Genomic DNA, 11429 nt, shown 5'->3' with positions numbered 1-11429 from the left:
AAAACCCTAACGGTCACTAGCTTTGTTGAATCGGTCCGACCGAGTTTAACAATTCGGTCCCACCAAGATTGGCAAGCTGTGTGTAACGGTTAGATTTTGTGTGGAGGCTATATATACCCCTCCACCACCTCTTCATTCTTGGAGAGAGCCATCAGAACAAACCTACACTTCCAACCTACTTTTTCTGAGAGAGAACTACCTACACTTGTGTTGAGGCCAAGATATTCCATTCCTACCATATGAATCTTGATCTCTAGCCTTCCCCAAGTTGCTTTCCACTCAAATCTTCTTTCCACCGAATCCATATCCTGTGAGAGAGAGTTGAGTGTTGGGGAGACTATCATTTGAAGCACAAGAGCAAGGAGTTCATCATCAACACACCATTTGTTACTTCTTGGAGAGTGGTGTCTGCTAGATTGGCTAGGTGTCACTTGGGAGCCTCTGAAAAGATTGTGGAGTTGAACCAAGGAGTTTGTAAGGGCAAGGAGATTGCCTACTTCGTGAAGATCTACCGCTAGTGAGGCAAGTCCATCATGGGCGACGGCCATGGTGGGATAGACAAGGTTGCTTTCGTGGACCCTTCGTGGGTGGAGCCCTCAGTGGACTCGCGCAACCGTTACCCTTCGTGGGTTGAAGTCTCCATCAACGTGGATGTATGATAGCACCACCTATCGGAACCACGTCTCAAAAATCTCCGTGTCTTCAAATTGCGTTTGCACACTCCAATCCCATCTCTTTACATTCTTGCAAGTTGCATGCTTTACTTTCCGCTGCTCATATACTCTTTCCATGCATGCCTGATATGTATTGTGATTGTTAAACTTGTGCAAAAACTCCACTTCAACTTAAAGAAATTAAAAACTGCAACTTTTAGCACTTAGTGTCTAATCACCCCCCCTCTAGACACCTCTTCTCAATCCTTTCAATTGGTATCAGAGCTTTGGTCTCCATTGCTTTGGTTTAAACACCATTGAAGGAAGATGGATGAGTCTACTTTGGGGAGTCTTAGACGTAGAGTGCCTATTCTTGATGGAGAATATTTTCATGAGTGGAAAAATGAAATGCTTGAGATTTTCAATGAATATCATTTGAACAAGTACATTACTAGCCCTTGTGCACCTCATGTTGATCCTTTGCATCCTACCCTCGATGAGTCTATTGACATGATCCGCAACCTTAGAACTGTTAATCCTATCACTAGAGGCTTGCCTAGAAACTTGATTGAATGTTTGCCTACTCTTGATTGTGCCTACACTATATGGAGATTTCTTGAGGAACGCTTTCCAAATTATTCCTTGAAAGATCTAGATGAAATTCTCCATAAGTCTATTGCCCTGATTAAGATGAGTTCCAACGATCCCAAATTTGGTGACTGCTTATTTGAGCTTACTAATCTTACGAGTGCTAAAGGATATGTTGGAATCATTAGCAATATCATTTCGAAAGCTATTAGAATTCATAAAGATAACCATAGAAATGATCATTTATCTAATGAATTACCCTCTCTAGGAATTGATCAATCACAAGATGATGTTGAACATGGATACTATGATGAGGATGATGATGACAGTGACTATGATCTTAAGGATGCAATGAGACACTTTGTTCTTATGGCAAATCTTCGCAGCTACATGGATGGAGGAAAGGAATGGGTTCTTGATAGTGGATGTACTGATCATATGACCGGAGATAAAGATCTGTTCCGTGAGCTTGCTGAAAATGACGGCCCTCGAAAGTATGTCACTTTTGGTGACAACTCAAAGGGTAGGGTGGTTGGCCTAGGTAAGGTGGCCATCTCACATGATAGCTCCATACAAAATGTCATGCTTGTTGAATCTCTAGGGTACAATTTACTTTCAGTATCTAGACTTGCTAATTTCGGTTTCAATGTCCTATTTACTGAAGTAGACTGCCAAGTGTTTCGAAGAGACAATCATAAAATGGCCTTTACCGGTATACGTAGAGGTGATCTTTACATTGTTGATTTCACTAAAAAGGCTCAACCTAGAACTTGCTTAATTGCTAAATCTTCTAAAGGTTGGTTATGGCATTGACGATTAGGTCATGTTGGTATGCGAAACCTTGACAAGCTTATTAAAGGAAATCATATCCTTGGCGTTAACGATGTCATATTTGATAAGGATAGACTTTGCAGCGCTTGTCAAGCAGGTAAACAGGTTGGAGGAAGGCATCCTATGAAGAGCATCATGACCACAAGGAGGCCACTCTAGCTACTTCACATGGATCTTTTTGGTCCTAATGCTTACAAAAGTCTCGGTGGAAATTCTTTTGGTCTAGTTATAGTTGATTATTTTTCAAGATTTACGTGGGTGTTCTTTCTCGATGATAAATCGCAGGTCCAAAAGATCTTCAAAAACTTCGCTAGGAAGGCCCAAAATCAATTTGAAGTGAAAATCAAGAAGGTTCGCAGTGACAATGGAACAGAGTTCAAGAACGCAAATGTGGACACCTTTCTTGACGAAGAAGGGATTTCACATGAGTTCTCGGCTACATACACACCTCAACAAAATGGAGTTGTTGAGAGGAAGAACCGAACACTCATCGAAATGGCAAGAACAATGCTTGATGAGTACAAGACGCCAAAGCACTTTTGGGCGGAAGTGGTTGAGACAGCTTGTCACGCAACAAATCGCTTGTATCTTCACAAGCTACTCGGCAAGATGGCATACGAGCTCCTCACCGGTAACAAACCACAAGTTGGATACTTTCGAGTATTCGGCTCAAAGTGCTACATTCTTGATAAGCATCGTCGTTCTAAATTTGCTCCTAAGTCTCATGAAGGTTTTCTACTTGGTTATGGCTCAAACTCTCACACATACCATGTCTACAATAATTTCACCCCAAAAGTTGAAGAGATGGTAGATGTGAAGTTTGATGAATCTAACGGCTCACAAGTGGAGCAATTGCCAATTGATGTAGGAGACAAAGACCCTTCGGAAGCAATCCAAGACTTGTCTATTGGCAAGATTCATCCAACGGAGGTGAAGGAGAGTACCTCGTCCGTCCAAGTGGAAGCTTCTACCTCACGACAAAGTGAACCAAGAGTTGATACAGAAGCATCCACAAGTGGGACATACCAAGATGAAGAAAATGAGGAAGTGCACCAAGATGAACGCCAATAACCTCCTTCTCCACCACGACAAGAGAATGACAACGTCAACAACGAAGAAGGCCAAGAAGAAGAACTAGATGAAGAAGGTGTTCAACCAAGATCCAAGCAAAAGTTTCATTAGTTCAAGCAAGAATTACTAAAGATCATCCCGTCGAGCAAATCTACAATGATATCCAAACTGGGAGAATCACTCGCTCAAAAACTCGTTTAGCTAACTTTTGTGAACACTATTCATTCATCTCTAGCATTGAACCTATGAAGGTTGAAGAATCTTTGGAAGATCCGGATTGGGTAAATGCCATGCATGAAGAGTTACACAACTTTGAGAGAAATCAAGTTTGGACATTAGTTGAGAAGCCCGACAACAACCACAACATCATCGGTACCAAATGGGTGTTTCGCAACAAGCAAGATGAAGATGGACAAGTAGTTCGCAACAAAGCACGTCTCGTCGCCCAAGGCTACACTCAAGTCGAAGGTATGGACTATTGTGAGACATATGCCCCCGTTGCTAGACTTGAGTCCATTCGCATCTTACTTGCCTATGCTAATCATCATGATATCACCTTGTACTAAATGGACATTAAAAGTGCTTTTCTAAATGGTGAAATAGAGGAGGAAGTTTATGTTAAGCAACCTCCGGATTTGTCAATCCTAAGAAACCTAATCATGTTTACAAACTTCACAAAGCTCTTTATGGTCTTAAACAAGCTCCTAGAGCATGGTATAAATGCTTGACCAAGTTCCTTATTGAAAAAGGCTTTGAAATTGGAAAAATAGATTCTACTCTTTTTACTAAAAGGGTTAATGGAGAACTATTTGTGTGCCAAATTTATGTCGATGATATTATACTTGGATCAACTAACCCTCATTTTAGTGAAAAGTTTGGAAAGCTAATATCGGAGAAGTTTGAGATGTTGATGATGAGTGAACTCAAATTCTTTCTTGGTTTGCAAATCAAGCAAACTAAGGAAGGTACCTTTGTCTCTCAAACGAAGTACACCAAGGACTTATTCAAGATGTTCATTATGCAAGAATGCAAAGGTATGACTACACCCATGCCTACTAGTGGACATCTTGATTTAACCAAACATGGTGAACCGGTTGATCAAAAGGTTTATCGCTCTATGATTGGTTCATTATTATATCTAGGTGCTTCACGTCCCGATATTATGCTAAGTGTGTGCATGTGTGCACGATATCAAGCTGCTCCTAAAGAATGTCATCTTAAGGCCGTGAAAAGGATAGTGAGATACTTAATTCATACACCAGATTTTGACATTTGGTACGCAAAGAGGGCCTCCTTTGATCTTGTTGGCTACTCTGACTCGGACTATTCCGGTGACAAGGTTGATAGAAAGTCCACTTCGGGTACTTGTCAATTTCTTGGTAGATCTCTTGTGTCTTGGTCCTCCAAGAAACAAAACTCGGTATCCTTATCCACTGCCGAAGCGGAATACATTGTCGCTGGATCATGTTGTGCTCAATTACTTTGGATGACCCAAACTCTTAAACATTGTGGGATATATGTGAAACATGTTCCATTACTTTGCGACAATGAAAGTGCTATTAAGATTGCTCAAAATCCCGTGCAACATTCTCGAACTAAGCATATTGAAGTTCGTCATCATTTCATTCGAGATCATGTTGCCAAAGGGGACATTAATCTTAAGCATGTTTGCACCAAAAAACAGTCAGCTGACATATTCACGAAACCACTTGATGAGAAAGTGTTTTGCAGGTTAAGAGGTGAATTGAACATCATTGATGCTTCAAACCTGGAGTAGGAATTCCACTTGATACATGCAAGGCGTGAACCTATGACTAATCCTTGATATTTCTCTTATGTTGACTATCTCATGTCTTGGATATATTTGCACCTTGCATGTTACCTAACCCGTGTAGGTACTTGGATGAATCTAAATCTATGAGATTGCAACTCACTCACATTCTGAGCAATTTCTATATCACCAAGTCTCTACACAATGGTGGATGAAGACAAGGAAGCACACAACCATTCAAACATATCCTTTGACAAATTTTATGTTGAGTTTGATGATTGTCATTTTGGATATACAAGTGCTCTTCCTTGCAAGTACTAACCCATGTAGGAAGATGAACTCAAACTCCAAGTGGTGCTCCCAACTCTTGATGAGCTACATCAACCCTGAGCAACCCACACAAGTTCAACTACATGACCATGATCAACGCCACCACCCAAGGTATGTTATTCCATCTTAGAGAAGCTTTACTCCAAGTCATGAGTCAAAGCAACTCGACAAGATGTGAATACATCAAAAAGCTTAAACAAAAAATGGTAACCCCATTTTGAGATTAAACATGAGTATGACCTATGATCAAGTGATCTCACTTGACTCCTAAGTCAATATACTCTAACATAGGTGACTTTGTCGCCGACCAATTCTAGATGAAGTTCTCTTGTGTTCCTTTTTGTGCTTTTGCATTTGTCTCATGCATATTTGTTTCCAACTTCATCTAGACTTCTATTTAGTTTCTTCTCTTTTATTTTCTGTTCCATCCTTCTTATCTGCCAAATACTTGGGGCAGTTCCGCTTCCAGTGACCAGTCCCTTTGCAGTAGAACCACCCACTCTCAGGCTTAGGTCCAGATTTGGGATTCTTCACTTGAGCATCAACTTTCTTGCCATTCTTCTTGAAGTTCCCCTTCTTCCCTTTGCCCTTCTTCTTGAAACTAGTGGTCTTGTTGACCATCAACACTTGATGCTCCTTGTTGATTTCTACCTCCGCAACCTTTAGCATTGCGAAGAGCTCGGGAATCGTCTTATCCATCCCTTGCATATTATAGTTCATCACAAAGCTCTTGTAGCTTGGTGGCAGTGATTGAAGAACTCTGTCAATGCCACTATCATCATGAAGATTAACTCCCATCTGAGTCAAGTGGTTGTGGTACCCAGACATTCTGAGTATATGTTCACTCACAGAACTATTCTCCTCCATTTTGCAGCTATAGAACTTATTGGAGACTTCATATCTCTCAATCCGGGCATTTGCTTGAAATATTAACTTCAACTCCTGGAACATCTCATATGCTCCATGACATTCAAAACGTCGTTGAAGTCCCAGTTCTAAGCCGTAAAGCATGGCACACTGAACTATCGAGTAGTCGTCAGCTTTGCTCTACCAGGTGTTCACAACATCTGGCGTTGCTCCTGTAGCGGGTTTGGCACCTAGTGGTGCTTCTAGGACGTAATTCTTTTGTATGGCAATGAGGATAATCCTCAAGTTACGGACCCAGTCCGTGTAGTTTCTACCATCATCTTTCAACTTAGCTTTCTCTAGGAACGCATTAAAATTAAATAGAACAACAACACGGGCCATCTATCTACAACAACATAGACATGCAAAATACTATCAGGTACTAAGTTCATGATAAATTAAAGTTCAATTAATCAAATTACTTAAGAACTCCCACTTAGATAGACATCCCTCTAATCATCTAAGTGATCACGCGATCCATATCAACTAAACCATGTCCGATCATCACGTGAGATGGAGTAGTTTTCAATGGTGAACATCACTATGTTGATCATATCTACTATATGATTCACGCTCGACCTTTCGGTCTTAGTGTTCCGAGGCCATATCTACATATGCTAGGCTCGTCAAGTTTAACTCGAGTATTCTGCGTGTGCAAAACTGGCTTGCACCCGTTGTATGTGAACGTAGAGCTTATCACACCCGATCATCATGTGGTGTCTCGGCACGATGAACTGTAGCAATGGTGCATACTTAGGGAGAACACTTGTACCTTGAAATTTAGTGAGTGATAATCTTATAATGCTACCACCAAACTAAGCAAAATAAGATGCATAAAGGATAAACATCATATGCAATCAATATAAGTGATATGATATGGCCATCATTATCTTGTGCCTTTGATCTCCATCTCCAAAGCACCGTCATGATCACCATCATCACCGACTTGACACCCTTATCTCCATCGAAGCATCATTGTCGTCACGCCAACTATTGCCTCCACGACTATCGCTACCGCTTAGTGATAAAGTAAAGCAATTACATGGCGATTGCATTTCATACAATAAAGCGACAACCATATGGCTCCTGCCAGTTGCCGATAACCATGTTACAAAACATGATCATCTCATACAATAAAATTTAGCATCATGTCTTGACCATATCACATCACAACATGCCCTGCAAAAACAAGTTAGACGTCCTCTACATTGTTGTTGCAAGTTTTACATGGCTGCTACGGGTGAGCAAGAACCGTTCTTACCTACGCATCAAAAAACACAACGTGGTATAGTGATTGATTTTTCATCTTCAGAAAGAACCCTGTTCATTGAATCTAATTCAACTAAAGTTGGAGAAACTGACACCCACCAGCCACCTGTGTGCGAAGCACGTCGGTAGAACCAGTCTCGCGTAAGCATACTCGTAATGTCGGTTTGAGCCACTTCATCCAACAATACCGCTGAATCAAGAATCAACTAGTGACGGCAAGCAATATGTATATACCCACGCCCACAACTCCTTTGTGTTCTACTCGTGCATATAACATCTACGCATAAACCTGGTTCGGATGCCACTGTTTGGGAACATAGTAATTTCAAAAAATAATCCTACGCACATGCAAGATCATGGTGATGCACAACAACGAGAGGGAAGAGTATAGTCCACGTACCCTCGTAGACCGTAAGAGGAAGCGTTATGACAACGCGGTTGATGTAGCCGTACGTCTTCATGATCGACCGATCCTAATACCGAAAGTACGGCACCTCCGCGATTTGCACACGTTCGGCTCGGTGACATCCCACGAACTCACGATCCAGCAGAGTGTCGAGGGAGAGCTTTGTCAGCACGATGGCGTGATGACAGTGATGATGAAGCTACCGGTGCAGGGCTTCGCCTAAGCACTACGACAATATGACCGAGGTGGATTATGGTGGAGGGGGGCACCGCACACGGCTAAGAGATCAATGATCAACTTGTGTGTCTATGGGGTGCCCCCTTCCCCCGTATATAAAGGAGTGGAGGAGGGGGAGGAGGACGGCCTCCTAGGCGCGCCCCAAGGGGAGTCCTACTCCCACCGGGAGTAGGATTCCCCCCCTTCCCTAGTTGGATTAGGAGAGAACGAAGGGAGAGGAAGGAGGAAGGAAAGGGAGGGCAGGCCCCTCCCAATTCGTATTGGGCTTGGCGGGCATGCCCCCTCCTTTTATCCCTTCTCCTCTCTCCCACTATGGCCCAATAAGGCCCATATACCTCCCGGGGGGTTCTGGTAACCTCCCGGTACTCCAGTATATGCCCGATCTCACCAGGAACCATTCCGATGTCCAAATATAGTTGTCCAATATATCGATCTTTATGTATTGACCATTTTGAGACTCCTCGTCATGTCGGTGATCATATCTGGGACCCTGAACTACCTTCGGTACATCAAAACACATAAACTCATAATATCGATCGTCACAGAACGTTAATCGTGCGGACCCTACGGGTTCGAGAACTATGTAGACATGACCGAGACATGTCTTCGGTCAATAACCAATAGAAAAACCTGGATGCTCATATTGATTCCCACATATTCTACGAAAATCTTTATCGGTCAAACCGCATAACAACATACATTGTTCCCTTTGTCATTGGTATGTTACTTGCCCGAGATCCGATCGTCGGTATCTCAATTCAATCTCGTTACCTGAAAGTCTCTTTACTCATTCCATATGCATCATCCCGCAACCAACTTATTAGTCACATTGCTTGCGAGGCTTATAGTGATGTGCATTACCGAGAGGGCCCAGAGATACCTTTCCGACAATCGGAGTGACAAATCCTAATCTTGATCTATGCCAACTCTACAAACACCATCGGAGACACATGTAGAGCATTTTTATAGTCTCCCAGTTATGTTGTGACGTTTGATAACACATTAAGTGTTCCTCCATTATTTCGGAGTTGCATAATCTCGTAGTCATAGGAACATGTATAAGTTATGGAGAAAGTAATAGCAACAAACTAAATGATCATCGTGCTAAGCTAACTAAAATGATCGAGAATAGGTGTCTAGAGGGGGTGAATAGACTCTTAAGAAGAAAAGTTGTAGTTTTTAAATGCTTTAAGTTGAAGTGGAGTTTTAGCACAAGTTCAAACATTCACAATACATATCAAGCAAGCATGACAAGAGTATATGAGCAGCGGAAAGTAAATCATGCAAGGTGCAAGAATGTAAAGGGATGGGATTGGAGTGTGCAAATGCAATTGGATACACAGAGATTTTTTATCCGTGGTTCCGATAGGTAGTGCTACCATGCATCCACTTGATGGAGACTTCAACCCACGAAGGGTAACGGTTGCGCGAGTCCACGGAGGGATCCACCCATGAAGGGTCCACGAAGAAGCAACCTTGTCTCTCCCACCATGGCCATCCCCCATGAAGGACTTGCCTCACTAGGGTAGATCTTCACGAAGTAGGTGATCTCCTTGCCCGTAAAAACTTCTCGGTTCAACTCCACAATCTTGATGGAGGCTCCCAAGTGACACCTAGCCAATCTAGGAGACACCACTCTCCAAAAGGTAATAGATGGTGTGTTGATGATAAAATCCTTGCTCTTGTGCTTCAAATGATAGTCTCCCCAACACTCAACTCTCTCTCATAGGATTGGATTTGGTAGAAAAATGATTTGAGTGGAAAGCAACTTGGGTAAGGCTAGAGATCAAGATTTATGTGGTTGTAATGGAATATCTTGACCTCAACACAAGTGTAGGTGGTTCTCTCTCAGAAAATGTATGTTGGAAGTGTAGGCATGTTCTGATGGCTCTCTCCACGAATTAAGAGTAGGTCGAGGGGTATATATAGCCTCCACACAAAATCTAACCGTTACACACAAATCACCAAACTTAGTGGGACCGAATTATAAAACTCAGTCGGATCGATTTGGTTCATAATGTGACCGTTAGGCATTTCGGTGGGACGACATGATCAACTCGGTGGGACCGATGTGCTAGGCTTAGGGTAAAGCCTTATCTCGGTTGGACCGATTACACAAACTCGGCGGGATCGATTTTGGTAATAAGCTAAATAGAGAGTTGGCCAAGCAAACTCGGTGGGACCGATTTCATATTTCGGTGAGACCGAAATTAATGCAATAGGCAACAAAGAGTTTGCAAGCCCATCTCGGTGTGACCAGATCCCATCGGTGAGACCGAATTGATTAGGGTTTCTGGCAGTGGTATGTCAAGTGAACTCGGTGACTGCGGATAGACAGTTTTGGTGGGGACGAGTTTGACTTTTGGTTTGGGACATATGTGGATGTGAGAATGTGGTTGAGGGCTTTGGAGCATATCACTAAGCACTTTGAGCAAGCAAGCCATTATGCAGCACCTCATCCCCTCTTGATAGTATTGGCTTTTCCTATGGACTCAATGTGACCTTGGATCACTAAAATGAAAAATGTAGAGTCCTGAGCTTTGAGCTTGATCCAATCCTTTGTCCTTATCATCTAGAAGGGGTTCCACATCCTCTAGTCCATGCCACTCCATTGTTGAACTTATCTGAAGCATACTAGATGAAAACATTTGTAACGTCCCAAATTTTCAATTTGGAATGTTATATATAGATCATTCCTGCATATCATATTTTGCTGCATTTCGTTTCGTGATCCTCGAAATTCTAAGCAACTCAAGGACCCTCGGAGAGAGTTGGGGATTCCACTGTTTTCATATTTGAATTCTATCAAATATTGAAACGAGGATTTTTGGTTTTAATTATTTTTCTCTCCAAAAATATTTCATATTAAAATATATGAGAGGAGATAATATGACTTCTCCAAAATAAATGAAGTATTGGAGGAAAAATATTAAAATCAAATATTTGATTTTATTCAGAGTTTATTGCTATTTTATTTGCATTAGAAAAATTGCATGTTTTTCAAAGTTGCATTTTAGGGTCAAGAAAATGTTCATCTTGTTCGAAATATTTTATTTAGATGGTGAAAATTTGTTTTGGCATTTTTAGATTTTTACTATATTTTCTAGGATTTATTTAATTTTTGGTGAAATTATTAAAAAAATCTCTTCGCCGACTGGGCCGAAGCCTAGCCAGCCAGCCCAGCCCACCGCCCGAGCCGTCCGCCTTGTCCCCGACGAGGAGACCGCCGTCGCCGCAAGCCGAGTCTGGCCGGGCCGCCTTACCCCCTCCCCAAGCTAGCCCCCCTCCTTAAATATGCCGCCGCCATGCCGCCTTACCCCGTCCCCAAGCTATCCCCCCTCCTTAAATATGCCGCCCCGCGCCACCT

The sequence above is a fragment of the Triticum dicoccoides genome, chromosome 4A, assembly GCF_002162155.2.
Source record: "Triticum dicoccoides isolate Atlit2015 ecotype Zavitan chromosome 4A, WEW_v2.0, whole genome shotgun sequence".
Classification (NCBI taxonomy): Eukaryota; Viridiplantae; Streptophyta; class Magnoliopsida; order Poales; family Poaceae; genus Triticum; species Triticum dicoccoides.
Note: the sequence above shows the minus strand (reverse complement) of the source record.